Consider the following 15787-nt stretch of genomic DNA (forward strand, 5'->3'; position numbering starts at 1 on the left):
ACTTGGAAGACAATTGCAAGACAGTCTAGAGGACACTTGGTGGACAATGGAAGATCATCTAGAGGACACTTGGTGGACAATGGAAGACAATCTAGAGGACACTTGGTGGACAATAGAAAACAGTCTAGAGGACACTTGGTGGACAATGGAATACAATTTACAAGTAATAAGCAATAATGTAATCAGGTTTTTATCTCTACACTTTAGTAAATTTATGTTTGAATGCTATTCAGCAGCTGCTATAAAAAAAGACTCGGCTCACATATCCTGAGCCGAGGATTAGGTATCAATTACCAACTTTAAACAAATTAATGCCTTTGTAGAACTCGGTTACTTAACTCTACGACTGATTAGAGAAGGAAATGACAGGCAGGTAATTGGCGATGGCATCGACTTAATGATGCCGACAACATCAATTTCCTATTCTCAAATATCAATAGGTCGAAATTAATATCCATTTCTTTTTCAATTAATCCATTCCCACCCGCTAAAAGGTTCTGTAAAGTCATATATCGACCTGCGATGTGCGAATGCCTTCACGGTATATTAAGTCAAACTTCCTTTTCAGGGTGGCGGATGGATTCGTCTATTAAAATAAACGATAGAAGACAAAATCGAGATGGGTTATTTTAAAGTTCCGCCGTTCGCTGGTGGCTAATCAGTTTCCATTAACTATTTAGAACGCACCAATTATGTTGTCACAACTTTGACATCTTACAGCAACGTTTGAGGAAATTAACATGTTTGAAAATGGAAATAGATGTTTTCCAGATTAATAGAAGTTTTATCAGAGGAAATGGAAACTCCTTGGCACAAGATGTCATTTTCATATCGTCAGGGATGATGGGGACATATAATGTTAAGAGCTACTTTAGGGTTGAGACACAGTTGTGGCTTTCGTTGCCTTTTTGTGAGAATTGGTAATTTAAATTGCCACCCCACCCCATGGCCTCATGGCATTAAACTGACAATATGCGGGTTATTGCTCATTATTAGGGGATACCTCAAGGTTAAACAATAACATGGGGTGGACTTCACCACTTTTTGTGGTGGGGATGAAACAACATTTTTGGGTGTGTGTATGTGTTCCCATATATTGTATGTATGTCTGTTGACCAATCAGTGTACTGAAGTACTCAATCATAAAGCCGATGGACATCAAACACAGTGGGTAGATGCCTTCAGGGCATGGGCTAAAGTACCTTGGTAACTTATGACATCAGTAGGTCAACGGTCATAAAGAACTGTTCTTTTGGCTTTTTATGCTCATAATAAAACGGCAATATGACTTTCAATGTTGACACTGCTGCATGTCAATGGCAGCAAAATGTCACGTAAGGTCAGTAGAGGTCAAAGGTTAGTGGCAACCAAAAAGCGTGTGGCAACCATACAAAGCTAGTGGGCATTAAAAGTGGTGGATATGCATGGGCACTTACTGTATTGTTGCAATTCAGTGGCTACTAATAGCAGCACTGATCTAAGGCAATTATGGGATGAGACCTGCAATTTTTGCTTTTCTTATTTCCAATAGAAAGGAGACCAATGAAGAAATGTTTACATCAAATAACTTTATCTTTCCCTTGTCATCACTTAGAACTATGATGTAATATACATAGTGATGAACTTCACTAGACAGATCTGCTAATTTATTCAGAATCCAGTAAAAAGTCTACAACTTCCTTTATACTTTTGCACTTTTCACCAAAAAAAAAGGAAAGGACTGTTGAGGAATTCCTCAGACAGGAAGCTTTTAAGGAACTTCCAACATTGCATCCTGAGTATATCATTCCAGAAGCGAGATTTCAGTCTGGAATTCAAAGTCCTCAAACGGCTTGCATCCTGGGTAATTTAAACTTGTTTAGAAAGAAAAGCGAGGCACAAAACAGCACACACTCACAAATATGCAAAACAAATCAGAATGATTTATTATTTTTAACTTACATATTAAACACAACAACCAATGGTAGAGGTAATTGTTTGAAAACATGGATGTAGCGATGCTCTTCCATTAAGAGACAATGTAGCTACAGTAGTTTGTGAGATTTCAACCAAAACTGGTCGAAATTGCCTATCGCCCTATCTGTTGACCTGATTAGCTCATAGTGACTTACTGTATCAATGTTGTGCTATACGTGTAAACGTATTCCACACTCATGGAACACAAAAGCACTGGACATGTATGCTTTTGAACCATAACTATATGTAGTGGTATCACTACCATTCACTGTTTAGTGAAGATAGTGGTCTTACCTTTGGAGGGAGGGTACAGTAGGTAAACTGTAGAAGACGGAGAGAATGCAAGGAAACTATTTACCCAAAATATTCAACAGAATGTTATTATGAAATTCTACAAAGTGCAAAAAAAAGCCAGCTCATGACTGTGCAAACATTATGCACGACATTTCTTTGAATCAAAATTGTATGCATTTCGTCATAACAGCCACAATGTTCAGTTTTATGCAGAAGCAAGTCTTCGATTCTCAGTAAACACAGGAACTGATACGGTACATGTTACTGTACAGTATGTAAATAAGAAGTCAGTTATTAACCAGGACATATTAATCATATTTCTTGCACATGACTAACCACAGTATATTTTCTTTTATAATGGGGGGGGGGGTGCTTATCATTCCAATGAAAGGAAAGCCACAGATTTCAAGGTTTCTTGTCCTCACTTCTCTGCACTTCTGTACAGTATATATAAATATATTCAAACATTCAAACCGGATTTGCATGAAACCTTAAGATCACTATATGCAGGTTAGGTACAGTAGCGATCAAAATCCGTAGTACTAGCAATCAGCCAAAATTCGAAGAATGCGTGTTATCTCTACTACAGTATTTCATTTTAACTTGGGAGATTTCACTTGTTTGATGATTTTTCCTTTTGCTTTTTCATTTGTCTTGAATTATATTTGTATAGTAATAACTCTGACTCCAAAAAGATTATTTACAAACTTTCTTATACTGTACATATCAGTACAAAGAAAGGAAGTGATGTGTGTTGAGATCAATAAGAATATCCACTTTTCTAATATTTGATTTCATTTGTATCTAGACTAACAACAACTGTATGCTATGTACATGAAATATGTCATAAATGTGGTTGGAAGTGAACTTTTTCACAAAATATATTCTTTTTGATTGAACCAACTTGGTATATGGTGATACTGTATCTCCCATATTTCTGACAAATATGATATTAAATGTAAGGACAGTTGACACAGACAGTTGCTTTTAGAGTAATTTACTGTACTGTATGCTTGTATGAAACTGCTGCTGCTGCTACCACATAAGGTGTACACAAAATACTTTCAACAGTTTGGAGAGAACCTTGTTTATGTGGTGCAACCATTAAAGGGCAGAGATTTCATGGAAACCAAACAACAGGATACCATAATAATAATCATAATAATAATAATTCATGAGTCTACCATCCAACCAGGTTTTTTCTGGGGGCAGCATTTAAGTACACGTTGCCAGAAAGAGTGCATGCTGGATGATGGCACAATACACCACTGTAATCGACTCCATCCAGTACACACTAAAGCATACCATGTGCTTCCATATGATACACACACTATTTACCATTGTAAAACAGCAACCATTTATCTGAAGATTATAGGAGCTCGTCAACTTGATGTATACATCCGAGTACAATACCGAACATCGCATCAAGTCTCTGCTGTAAACACATATTTGATCCAGATCAGACTAAGAGTTTAATTCAGGCAGAGACAAGGGTTGGACATGGAAGGGATCTCTCTGCATCCCTTTGGTAGTGTAAACTCAACTCTGAAATAAAAGGAGTTCTGGGATGACCCAGATTAGAAGTGACCTTTCCATGTTAATACATCATTGTTACAATGCATACCGAGCAATACTACTATGCTACGAAGTAAAGTTCCTTCCATCCAGATAAGAACTGGGTACCAAAGGGGGTGGGGGGAATGTTTGAAATGTTACACCCAACGATGGAATGGAAAAAAAATTAGCATTAGGTTGCTGCAATCCTTCAGACACAGAAACATTTTCATTTCTGTATCAAATTAGGACGCCAAATAGATTTCAGTTTTCCTTTACCAATGGTTTTTACTAGAACTTTAATTAAGCAAAGTCCAAAGCATGCAAAATCTCAACAACAACAACAAAATCTTGCAAGTCTGTCATCCAGCCTTGATAACACATAGATCTATGTTTTAGGTTAACGAAATCCTTCCTTCCTACTATTACGCAGAAGGCACTGTAACAGTAGTTAATACATTTATATAGCAACTTTCAAAGATTGTCAGAAAGACAACAAACCAATTCTAAGGAATCGGTTGCCCTCCACAAAACCAGGTCGTCCGTTGCACAGTTCCACTTATAAAATAGAAAATAATTAACTGAAATGAAGCACATCAGAGCAGAACACCTTACAAGGTTTGCTTTTGAAGCAGATACCGTGCGGTACTGTACGTATCAATTAGTGGAAGTGAGGACTGATTTTAGAAATGGCGTAAAACCCATCCATCACCTTAAATAGTTTATATGACAGATATCTTTGTTAAGAACAATTATCCCAAACTGCTAAGGAAAATCTTGCTACCATTTTGTGAGATATTTACATAGTAGTTTAAAAGTCATATATCTGGAAACTGTCATTTTGTTAATCTGTGATGTCATAGTACCAATATGATCTGGAAACCTTTTAACTTTCTATTTATGTTCTTTTCATAATTTTAATTCATGTCAAATGTAAACAGTGTTGACACTGTAAACCCCTGACATCATTAGGTCATGTTTTAAAGCTTCAATATTTTAGATGGACACCATTTGAAGAAACCTCATCTCCACGATAGAAAATAAACATTGTGATAATATACAGAAAGACATACGAAAACTGAAGCACATGTGGCTCAGTGATGTCGTATTTAGACTTGATCAAGTCTTCAGCCTTGTGCTTGAAGGAACATTAAAACCTGTGATATCTCCCAAGTGGAATAAACATTTTGTTCTTAACTGTTTTGGGGAAAAGTGTTCATTTCACATAGACCAATGATGATGGTTGCCTTTGTGTCTACTCAAGTGTAGAGCGAGAGTTCCAAGGTTGGGAGGGGACAGGTAAGCCACGAGGCAAAATAAATGAACATTCAGTTTCTCACATAGACACTACTTCTCCTTTTAGCCTTCAAACTATTGTTTCGTTTGTATTTATTCACTTTCGTTTCTTGTAAAGAAGTGCCCACCATTGCAGATTTATATCAAAGTAACTATGTATGCAAGTCGATTCCTACTTTGAAAAAGTCCAATTTTCTTCCTTGCCACTTCAGTGTCTGTCAGGCCTCCACAAATATTAATTATTATATACAAAGCTATAAATCTGTCAATTTGGTCTTAGCGAATGAAAAATAATGAATAATCATTTTGTTCTTGGAAAAAATGTTATTGAAGAATCTTTAGACATGTTAAATACATCAAACCTTACAACATTCATACAGTACTGTCCAGAATACACAAAAGCAATGTTTTGCATTCAGTAACATTACTGTCAAAGGCCTGAGTACTGTAGCCTACACATATGGAACAGTTCACTGTCAGGCTGTACTGCTAAGTCTATACAGGACTGAGCCACATACAGTACATAGCTCATTTCAATGAACATTATTACATTTTAGTGCAAAACTATACAAGATCTTTGCATAACATGCAATGGACCAGACCGCACACTGTAGTTATTGCACACAGCTTAACATGCTATAGACGTGTCATAAGTAACAGTACGTTCAGTTTGTTTGTTTTACACAAAACTGTTTTTGACACGGTTCTGCAGTGATTTCCATAAACAAAGGTACTGAACAGCAAAAGGCATTGTCCACATTTTCTAAATAATAACTGTTCAACATGTTGGTATCCAATGCATAAGTAATGAATATTTGTATTACCTACTGTATATGCAAGGTAGAAGCTGCAAGTGCACAGCATGTGAAACTGCCTACTGTACATGTGTGCATTTTACTTGCGTATACATGTGAACAAGGGAGAATTACTTAAATATCCGTAAAAGCCTTTGTGAGAGAGCCGTGACAACAACAAAATGTCGATAGAAATTTGATCTTAAGATGAACTGTTTGGTGTATTTTCTAGAACAGAGTTCAAAACAGTCTGTATAGCATGCTTCTTGTTTGTTAAAATTGCCCAAATTCCTCTCAGCAGTAAAAGAGTCCTGACAAGAAAATGCTATCAGAAAGTCCACTCCTGGGTGGTAATGCCGACAAACGGCGTCCGCATTGCGAAATTACGATGGTTGGCCATCACTAGCGTTGAAATGATGGAATCAGGAGGAGTTTTTACTGCAACCCTGAGTACTATCTGGCAGGCATTTCTTTCATTCAATCTTTATCTGATAATATTGCCATTTGCATCAAAGGGTGGAAGCAACAGCTAGAGTACATCCATCCAACAAGCATGTACAGTATAGCTTCAAGTATAGGCTCAAACTAGTATGTACAGTGTATGTATGTATTTTAGATCCTCCTGCAAGCAGGAACTCGCGAAGAAGCCTCACTGGCTTATCAAAGCCGCAAGCTGACGGAAGTCAGTCTCTTACATTCATATTTAACGTCCATGATTATGAATTGTCAACAACTCTGCAACTGGACGACATACATTAAGTTTGGAGTGACTCGAACCGGGGACTTTATGATTGGAAGGCACCGGCGTAAACACCTGAGCTAACGTATGCGAGATCTGCAACCGGAACTACTCCACGGTATAACTAAGAGACGGCGACTAAAACCTGCTAAATTGTAATGATGACATTGTTAGGCTTGTTAACAGACATCCCAAAGCTGGGTGACATTGCACAGCAATACTACTTAGCCTAGCTGTATAAATTCCATAGCAGTGAATAATTTAGTGTTCACGTTTTGAATGGCTGCAATTTTATGTAGCAGTTTAGAGGGCTCTGAATTTGGTAAAAATAATTTTTATACTATCTGCTTCCTGTCACGTACAAAAACTGCTATACATGTACATTTCTGGACTTCTACACAGTAGCAATTTCGACCACCTTGAATAGCATTTTGCGATGTGATACTGGATAAATTTTTCCCTCCATGGGCCATAGATTTGACAACAAGTCAGTAATCTATCCTGAAAAACCATGTACCTGTACCTGTCTGTATAGATACTGCAGAAGCTCGCAGATAAGAGGCAGATTTTGAGCCTGTTTTATTGCAGCTTTCAAATGCTAAACCTCTTTAACAACATATCCAGTACAGTAGGTTGTTCCATGGAACAACATGTGTCAACAGCAGATCAGAAGGCTACTTAAACTTGCACAAAAAGTTTTGTCAATTTGTGTTTCTATTTTAATACTAACCTTTCCCTATTGCAATCCAATTTTGGCTTTTAACTCAAATTCTCCTTTCTCTCATTTTCACCGCCTACTCTTCATTCTACGATGTTAAGTGAGAACGTCACGCTCCATTATGGACGTAGCCTTCGGCCGTATACATCTATATATAGCGATCCAAATGCGGACGGAATAAAAATATACTCGACCGAAACGGTTAGGAGCGACCACCTTAAACAATGACACTAGTGGGGCACGGGAAAACAACTATTTTATCAAGCTGTAATTCTCAAAGCAGAGAGACTTAACATAATTATGAATCTTAAAAAGTCATTATGACAGATGTTAGTTGGCCAAAAGAATTGCAAAATGAAAAAAATTCTCAAACTACAAACACGTCTGCTACAAGCAATGTGTGCAGATGTTACTGGGGTCTCTACAACAAAACCATGGCAGCTTCAAGATACAAGATCAGCATTCCTTGCTGAAAATGGCCGAAAGCGATGATTTGTGGGGGCACATAAGGGAATAATTTGTCCAGCTTCGCACTACAGTGTGCAAGTCAAAAACCCACGTTTTGCGAATAAGAATCTGCGTTTCCTGCAGAGCAAAACTTTTGATACATTTTTATGATGGAGTCCCTAGTTGCTTAATATGCATATGATGCTCCCCATTTGCAGACTTGATGACTTAATGATAACAAATGAACTAGTCAAAACTGCAATTGGCCTTACCTTACTCGATTGTTCGAATACGAAAGCACAGAATATGAATGCATGCATGTATGCCTCTACGGCCAGTACCTACGTAGCTTAAAGGAATATACTGTATCAGCATCTTTTGCAAAATGTTTGTTGCAACCTGTCATATGGCCAAATACCAATGCACTAGAGACAGTCTACTTGTTATAAACAATGTTGAATCCCCATGGAAATAATTTAGTGTTCAAATTTTGTATAGCATTTTTAAAAGGCTCTAATGTTTTTCTCTCATTGAATACTATACTTTATGTGTAGAAGACTGCAATACATCTTTAAACTTGACTATTTTGTATTTTGCAATGCTATATATACTAGATTAATTACTCCCCCATGCCCTGCTGTAACTGCAGTCATAATGGAAGTTGCTACCTTTTCGTTTACCTCCTTCATAGTCCGAGTGTCCATGAATTAAAAAATTATAACTTAGTGACGCCAACCAAAGCCTTTCACAGCTGATATAGGTATGATAAGAATCAAATTCATTTGTTCCATCTCTCAGCAATGTGAATTCTTCCATGGTTTGACCAAATTCTGCCATAAATTTAGAAATTATACTTGTAAAGGTCGGGCATCGAACTGCATGAAGCATGGACAAATTTCACTAACTTTGTGGGAGCATTGAAGTTTACTGTATAGTTCCACTAAATGGGTGAAAGAATCCCTAAAGTGTCTGAAAATACAGAATTGATGTTTCTTAGTTTCACTGTGGGAAGTTTGGCCGTTTTCGTTACGGCTTTGCAGATTAAACTTGCAATTGAAAAAGTGGTTACAATTTGACTAAAGAAGACAGCAACTACAGCACTTGTCAGTATTGTCTATCAGTGCAGTTACATACTGTACTGTATGTACAACACAGTGCACGAATTGAGGTAACAAGCGAAATTACTCTTTCTACCTCACATGTCTGTATGTAACTACTGTACAATATCCTACGAAGATATATGAATGCTAATCAAATTGAAGATTAGCATAATTGCTAATCAGTTTCCCTAATTTTAATTATTCCCTGTGTTTTGTTTTCAACTTTTTTCTGTAGGACCTACATAAGTTGTGTTTAATTCAATAATGGAACGCTAGTAACAATTTTGAAAACCGATCATTTTAGTGAGATGTGGCAACATATACAAGGCTCACATTTGTATTGTTTTGATCACAAAATGTCATGAATTGAGGCAACTTATGAATTTTATGGGAAGCTAACATCTCTGATACTGAAAAAGGACTTTTCATCTCATTGTATGTTTGTTCTCCACATTGAGAATTGCCAAAGTAAAAGGTGCATTCATACCACAGTAATTCCTTCTTTGCCAAAAAATTTCTAAGTTGTGAAAATAAAGTTTTTTACATACTGTAATGGAAAAGTGATCGGAACTGGCCGGGATTGGACCGACTTGCCTATAGTGGTTGGGGAAATATTCGTTCAACTTTGAATATAATTGGATTAATTGGGGTATCTGTTAATGGTTACTTTTAACGTCAGGGGTTCGTAAAAGTTGTGAGCAAGTCCTCGGCCAGCAGCCTAGCTTCGCTGTTTCAAAGTAACGGCCTGTCCTGTCCCTCTCTTTACCCGCCCTGCCCCTCTGTCAACAGACTTTCTCCACCTTGCCCCTCCTTCAACTGCCCTTGTCATTTTGGTCATGGGGCTTTTCACTGTACAAAACTACGGCAGCAGAACTCTTTGCTGCATGTATCTTATGGTTACACAGCCGCTTACCAATATGCTAGCCACTGATTTGGAAAACCACTAGCCTATCTTTCCAGTAACTTCTGTTGTACTGTACATACAGTATGATACATTACTCTGTTTGACCAAGTGCTTTCAACACTTTATTTACATGATTATTTCAGTAGAAAAGACATGAGCATATCCTAAATAAGAAGTTGAACTACCCCTTGTGTTTACCAGAACAAAAAAGGAAAAAATTTCTTAATTTTTCTCAGTTACATAAGAAATTCTATCCTACCGTTAACGGTTAACCGGCTATACTGAAAACTAAGCCTAGCCAAAATAGCAAGTGCTTCATGTTTGAAATATTTCATAACCAAATTGGCAACAAATTTGCAAATTTTAATACAATCTTTTTATTATTCATTGAAGGTTTCAAGGAACCCAAACTGCATCCATAATAATCTTTGCAGCTATATAAAAGATATGCAATCTTTGGAGTTATTTCAAAAATAGGGGTTTTCCATGTGTTGTAAATTTTATCTCACACCAGAAGCACAGTGCATGATAGTAATAGGCTGCACAGTTCTTATCAAATGCTTTACCACAGTTTTATCAAACATTTCTCAAAAGGTCCTTCTTCCGGGGACCCCCACCAGGATATTGCCCTGGACCCCCGGCATGTGTGCCCGCTCAGCCAAACTCCATCCTGACCCTGTTTTCAATGAATCTAGGAGTCTACAGGCCTTTTAAGGAGGTTGTTCTCATGGCCTCATGATCTATACATAATATTTTCTACATATTTTTAGTGGTGCTATTAAATCAGTTGATAACCAGCGGGATTTTTATGCTGGCATTTTCTCTCTCTAGATGCTTTACTTTACATTGATTTCTCACATTCACAGCGTCTGTGTATCTGGTTTTCTCCCTTACATTTTCACAGACGCTATGTAAGGGAGTTGTATATCATGCAGTGGTGTGCATTGCATGATGTCTAGGCTGGCAAAATATACCGCTTCAGAATTCCACAGTTATTTTGTTGTTGCATATAAGTTAAGTTTTCATCTTTTGATTTTTGTTGTGCACATTTTAGGCCAATCAGTACACACTTCCATTGTGCTCAAGCAAATGTGTTATCAGGGGTCATTATAACTAAGTATTGTGTGTTCCTGTAGAGGTATTTTATAGTTCCTTTTTTATGGGGGACTGCAGGGACACAAGTTTTCTGAGCGGACGCAACTATTAAATTCCTAGTAACAATACTACTGTAGACAGATCCAAGTCCTCGGAAAACATTACCAAGTTACGCAATAAAAACGTTACCAGTTACACCGGACTGTAATAGAGCCATTTCCAAGCTCACTATAAAGTATTTCAAATTTAGTTAGAAGTTTATTGGCTACTTAGCAAACAATCTATTGATGTAAATACACAATATGAATTCCTGGATACAACTAAGTCTTGGATTCCTAGTACATTATCAATTTAGCAACATGTAAGAAAAGTTCTTTTCTTTATCCTATAAACTACCATTCAAAATCATTTCACTGAACAGTAAAGTTAAGTAAAACTTTTTGTCCATAAAAGGAAATTGTGGAATCTCCATGCTTTAGGCACCAATCTCCACTTTTTTGTCTGGAAATTTCCAGGTTGATAATTTAGGGACATTGGCATTATGTGCGATTTGTGCTTGCATCCTAGCCTAGAATCAACTTCAAACAAGATGTCTTGTTAATTTCCTCTTATTGGATTTTGATCCAAATTTCATGACCTGTTAATCAAGCATCAGTTTTTGCTAGGTGTAGTGTGGAATATTTCTTGCCGAATCACTAAGAGTTTTACCAACAAATTGATTTGCATAACTAGGGCTGTGAAATTACTGTGGGCTTACACTAACATTGCTGTGGTGTAATGCTACACTGAAGTGAACTATGTCCTTGGTTTCCCTGTGGCCTAGGCTAGGGCCTATGGCTTAGCCTAGAGTAGCCACTCTCGTGGTTTCGTTGCCAAGACATACTCTCTTAGTCTACCGTTGTCGTAACTGCAGTAAGTCATAACATAATACTAGTAGTAGTTAAACTTGATCATGTCATGATCCACCACTGGCCTAAGTAGAGACTGCCTTAGAGTTACTGTAACTGTAATATAGCTTGTAGCCTATGCCTAACGTTAGGCCTATAGTAAAACCTGATGTAGGCTTATAAACATTCCGCACATCTCATTTCAACTGTCCCTTTTCCATAAAGAACCGTATAACATTACAAAACATCATAAATGAACGAACTGTTAACTAAAGTATCTTACCTCGAATGTCACTCATATGATAGATCCTTGTGGCGTCAGACATGAGATGTAAATCCCTGCTAAGAGACTAGAAACTACCTCAATGAGTCGCCATGTTGTGATACAACAACAAGCTAGCAAAGTTAACCGGCTACTTCGTACATACACTGTGAACTGTGATATTTCCTGACGGGGATCATGTGATTTGGGATAGCCAATCGTATATATTTTATTTTTAGTAACAATCCGATTGTTTTTATTACAGCGAGACCCACAATCCCAGGGTCTAACCAAGGAGGCAGCTTTTTACCTCCTCATATTCTCCTACCTCGAGAGGAAGAAAACCAGCAAGAAGAAAAGAAGATGCAAGAAATTGCGGCAGCAGGAATAGGCAGTGAAGATTCCTCGCATCGCGCGTTGCTATCTCGCCTGAGTACGTGGATCAAACGAAATCTATCATTTTATTGGCTTGAATCTAAATATAGAAACAGCACTCGCTTAACTATACATAAGCAGCTCTTGTAGAGAGCTCTTTAGTACTGTACGAGTCTAACGAATTATAATATCGTTCATCGAAAGTCGTATGTAAATAGTGTCAACGTGTAGTCCGAGAAAGAGTCATTACTGGATCTGAAGGTCGAGGAGTCAGCTTTTTCTTTAAAGAAAAAGTCTGCTTATCCAGCTAAATCTCGAGAAATAATTTTAAAATATAGCTTGTTAAATGTAGACTTTCTTTAATTCACTGCAGGAAAATGTGGATTTTCTATGACAATGGACTATTTTGAGATTTTGAGAGAACATGATGGACATTAAGGCTTACAATACCGACATGATCGTGAAACCTTTAAGTATGCCTGTGTCAAAGCATTGCAGACTACATGTTTGCATTAAATAATTTGGGGATATATTTTAAGTTTCACCGTTACAGGGAAGATATAGGATATCTTAAAAGCTGCTGTATGTTAATTTAGTTGGTGGAATTAGTCAAATGGTACAGTATATTATTTTGCGTGGGACACAGTCCCAGGGACATAGCGGGGGGGGGGGGGGGGGCAATGTGTGTGATGGCTCCCCCTCCCCTTGAGTAACCCGAATAAATAACATTTAACTAAAAAGCAGGATATATCATTCAAGCCCTCTTTTCAGGTTGAAGGAAGCTAAGCAACCCTTCTCAATCTTTCCCTGAAAGTTCGTCTGCTCCCTAATACAATTCTATTACTATTGTTAGTTTCCTGCAACGTGGGAGGCATTTTGTGCAATATAAGAATCATCATGGCGCTCTGTTAAGTGTAACAATTCTCCCTTTGTGAGAAATGCCCCTTTTAATATTCTTTCCCCCGCCCCACCCTCCTTTCAAATTTCTGGCTACGTCCCTGCACAGTCCCACACCCGCCATCGTCAGTCGCCGGGAGAAATGTTCAGTCGGGATTGTTGTTAACATTCAGACCGTGGGAAATTAGATCACTACTGCTGGTTAACACCCCACCCTCTGCCCTCCCCCCCCCCCCCTCCACCCCTCTTCAACTTCACACAAAGTATTTATTAGCACAATTTTGCATTTAGAGCGACTTATGTGGACCTAATTAATATTATAAGTATGCCTCACAAAGCACCATTTGACGTCTTAACTGTGATTCATTGATTTTTTAACTAGAGCACCTACATATACACAACGTTGGCGTATACAGGAACATAACAATGGAAGGTATTACATGATCCGTTCATTGTATGTACACTACAGACGGGACCGTTACAGTTAAATAACCGAATTTTGGCCCGCATTTCCGGCATCAGAAAAGGGAATGGCTGGAAACATTTGTACTTCTAACGAATAATCCAAGTACCTTGTACTCAGGCTATACCAGCTAGTATTATGATTGTTTGTCTAACAATTTCTATATTGTATAATCAGGGAGCTGCTACTCTAGTAGCAGCTCCCTGGTATAATATTAAATCTGTACGCCGGGTTGGTCTCATTGTATTATGGCACGGCGTGTAAATGGTTATCGAATATAGATCCCCATTGTTATTGCAAAATTGCAGCTATTTTGGAATAACTATCTGCGGATTTGACGCCAAGAAGAATAGCGTGCTACTATTTCATTTTCATTGTTAATTTTGCCCAAGAAAGAGAGAAAAAATGACGTAATCTGGTTGGAAAAATACTTGCTGTCAAGGTTATAAAAAATTTAAGTACACATGCACAACTGCAGTACTGGGCAGTACAGTGTAGTACAGCACAGTACTATTACAGTACCGGTACAGTACAGCACATTAGAGGCTCATCGAACGGCTGTACTTATATATAGTTTTACCCTATACTTTTATATAACATAATCAGCAGATCAGGTGCATAGTTTATCTAGCATCATTTACATAAAAGAATCGGAACAGAATGTAATTTTTATATCATTAACTGCCAGTGGTGTATATTACTGAAAGGTTAGTTAACATCAAGGGTGGATGCAGGATGTTTTAAGAGGAGGGTATACGGTCGTCAAAGCCGACTCGCATTTAGGGGGTTCTGGGGGATTTCCCCAGAAATGAAACCTTATACATGTTATACTTGCAATGGTTAGTGCACATTAAGGTTATAAACTAAGTCTATTCTTAGGTCTACACGCAAGGTTCCGCTACTAATTACTGTTATTTGGCTGTGTGTGTATGTGGGGTTGACAAGGGTATATACACCCCACCCCCTCAGACTGGATCCTGGTGGGGTGGGGTGAGGGTAGGACATATCTCATGGTATGGTTGTATCATGTGATTGATATCGAAAGATAACAAAATCGTTGTAAATTATCGTTTTGTTTTTAGTGTTTCTCATTGCAGTGTCAAGCAACGCAATCTCGGGATAATAATATAATACAAAATAATGAATTATGTAATGTGAACAAGAGTTTCGGTATGTATCAACTCAATTATTACAAAGCATGGTAGTATAGTATTGCCTATATAGCAATTAAAACCATATATATATATATATATATATATATATATATATATATATATATATATATATATATATATATTTATGTATATATATATATCAATATATATATATATATTTCTATATATATATATGTATATATATATATATATATATATATATATATATATATATATATACGTTGTTATACTCTACATTGTATCCTTCTTGCAATTGCTTCCCAGGGGAAACTTTTTCCTTCTTTCTTTCTTGCTGGCCTCTGAAAGATCTTTAATTTCACTTTTTATGAAATCAGCATTGTTGACGTCAATTATTTGATTACGAGACCAACAAAGGCAGACAGATGTAAACCGTTCAAACAAATCAGTTCAAACCAATTTTCAATTGAAGAAATAGAAATGTGCGACAGAGAAAAGGAAGACGAGAAAAGGGAGACGAGAAAAGAGAGAGAGGGGGGAGGGAGACTTATATTTTTAGATTTACTCTCGTAATTGATATTATTTTTAATGCTTGTTTTGAATCAGTCGATACCGAAAATAGCATCACACTTCAAACAAGTGTTTGAATAAATCCCAAGCATTCGCATGTATACTCTCTGACGTGGGAGAACTGTAAGAATAGCTCCGAGTAGTGACGTGAGGAATAAACGTGGGTTAACAACTTCAGACGCTTGCATATCTATTCTGGTGAGGAAGTTCGATATTTTTACCTCAAAAAAACATCCGCACATGCGGGTTCACAAACGCACCGATAGAAGGAATATATTATTTTGTTAATTCAGGATAGTGCCG

The 15787-nt window shown here is 37.4% G+C and overlaps 1 protein-coding gene across 2 annotated transcripts in view; it reads right to left on the minus strand.

Annotated features, from left to right (window-relative positions):
• LOC139958985 (histone deacetylase 4-like) overlaps positions 1-12226 on the minus strand; it is an 88150-nt gene extending 75924 nt beyond the window's left edge. For both annotated transcript variants that reach the window (XR_011789926.1, XR_011789925.1), the window contains exon 1: positions 12068-12226. The gene's annotated coding sequence lies outside the window, so the exon portion shown is untranslated. The remainder of the gene's footprint in view (positions 1-12067) is intronic.
• Between the last annotated feature and the right edge of the window lie 3561 nt (positions 12227-15787).

Source organism: Apostichopus japonicus, chromosome 18, assembly GCF_037975245.1.
Source record: "Apostichopus japonicus isolate 1M-3 chromosome 18, ASM3797524v1, whole genome shotgun sequence".
Lineage (NCBI taxonomy): Eukaryota > Metazoa > Echinodermata > Holothuroidea > Aspidochirotida > Stichopodidae > Apostichopus > Apostichopus japonicus.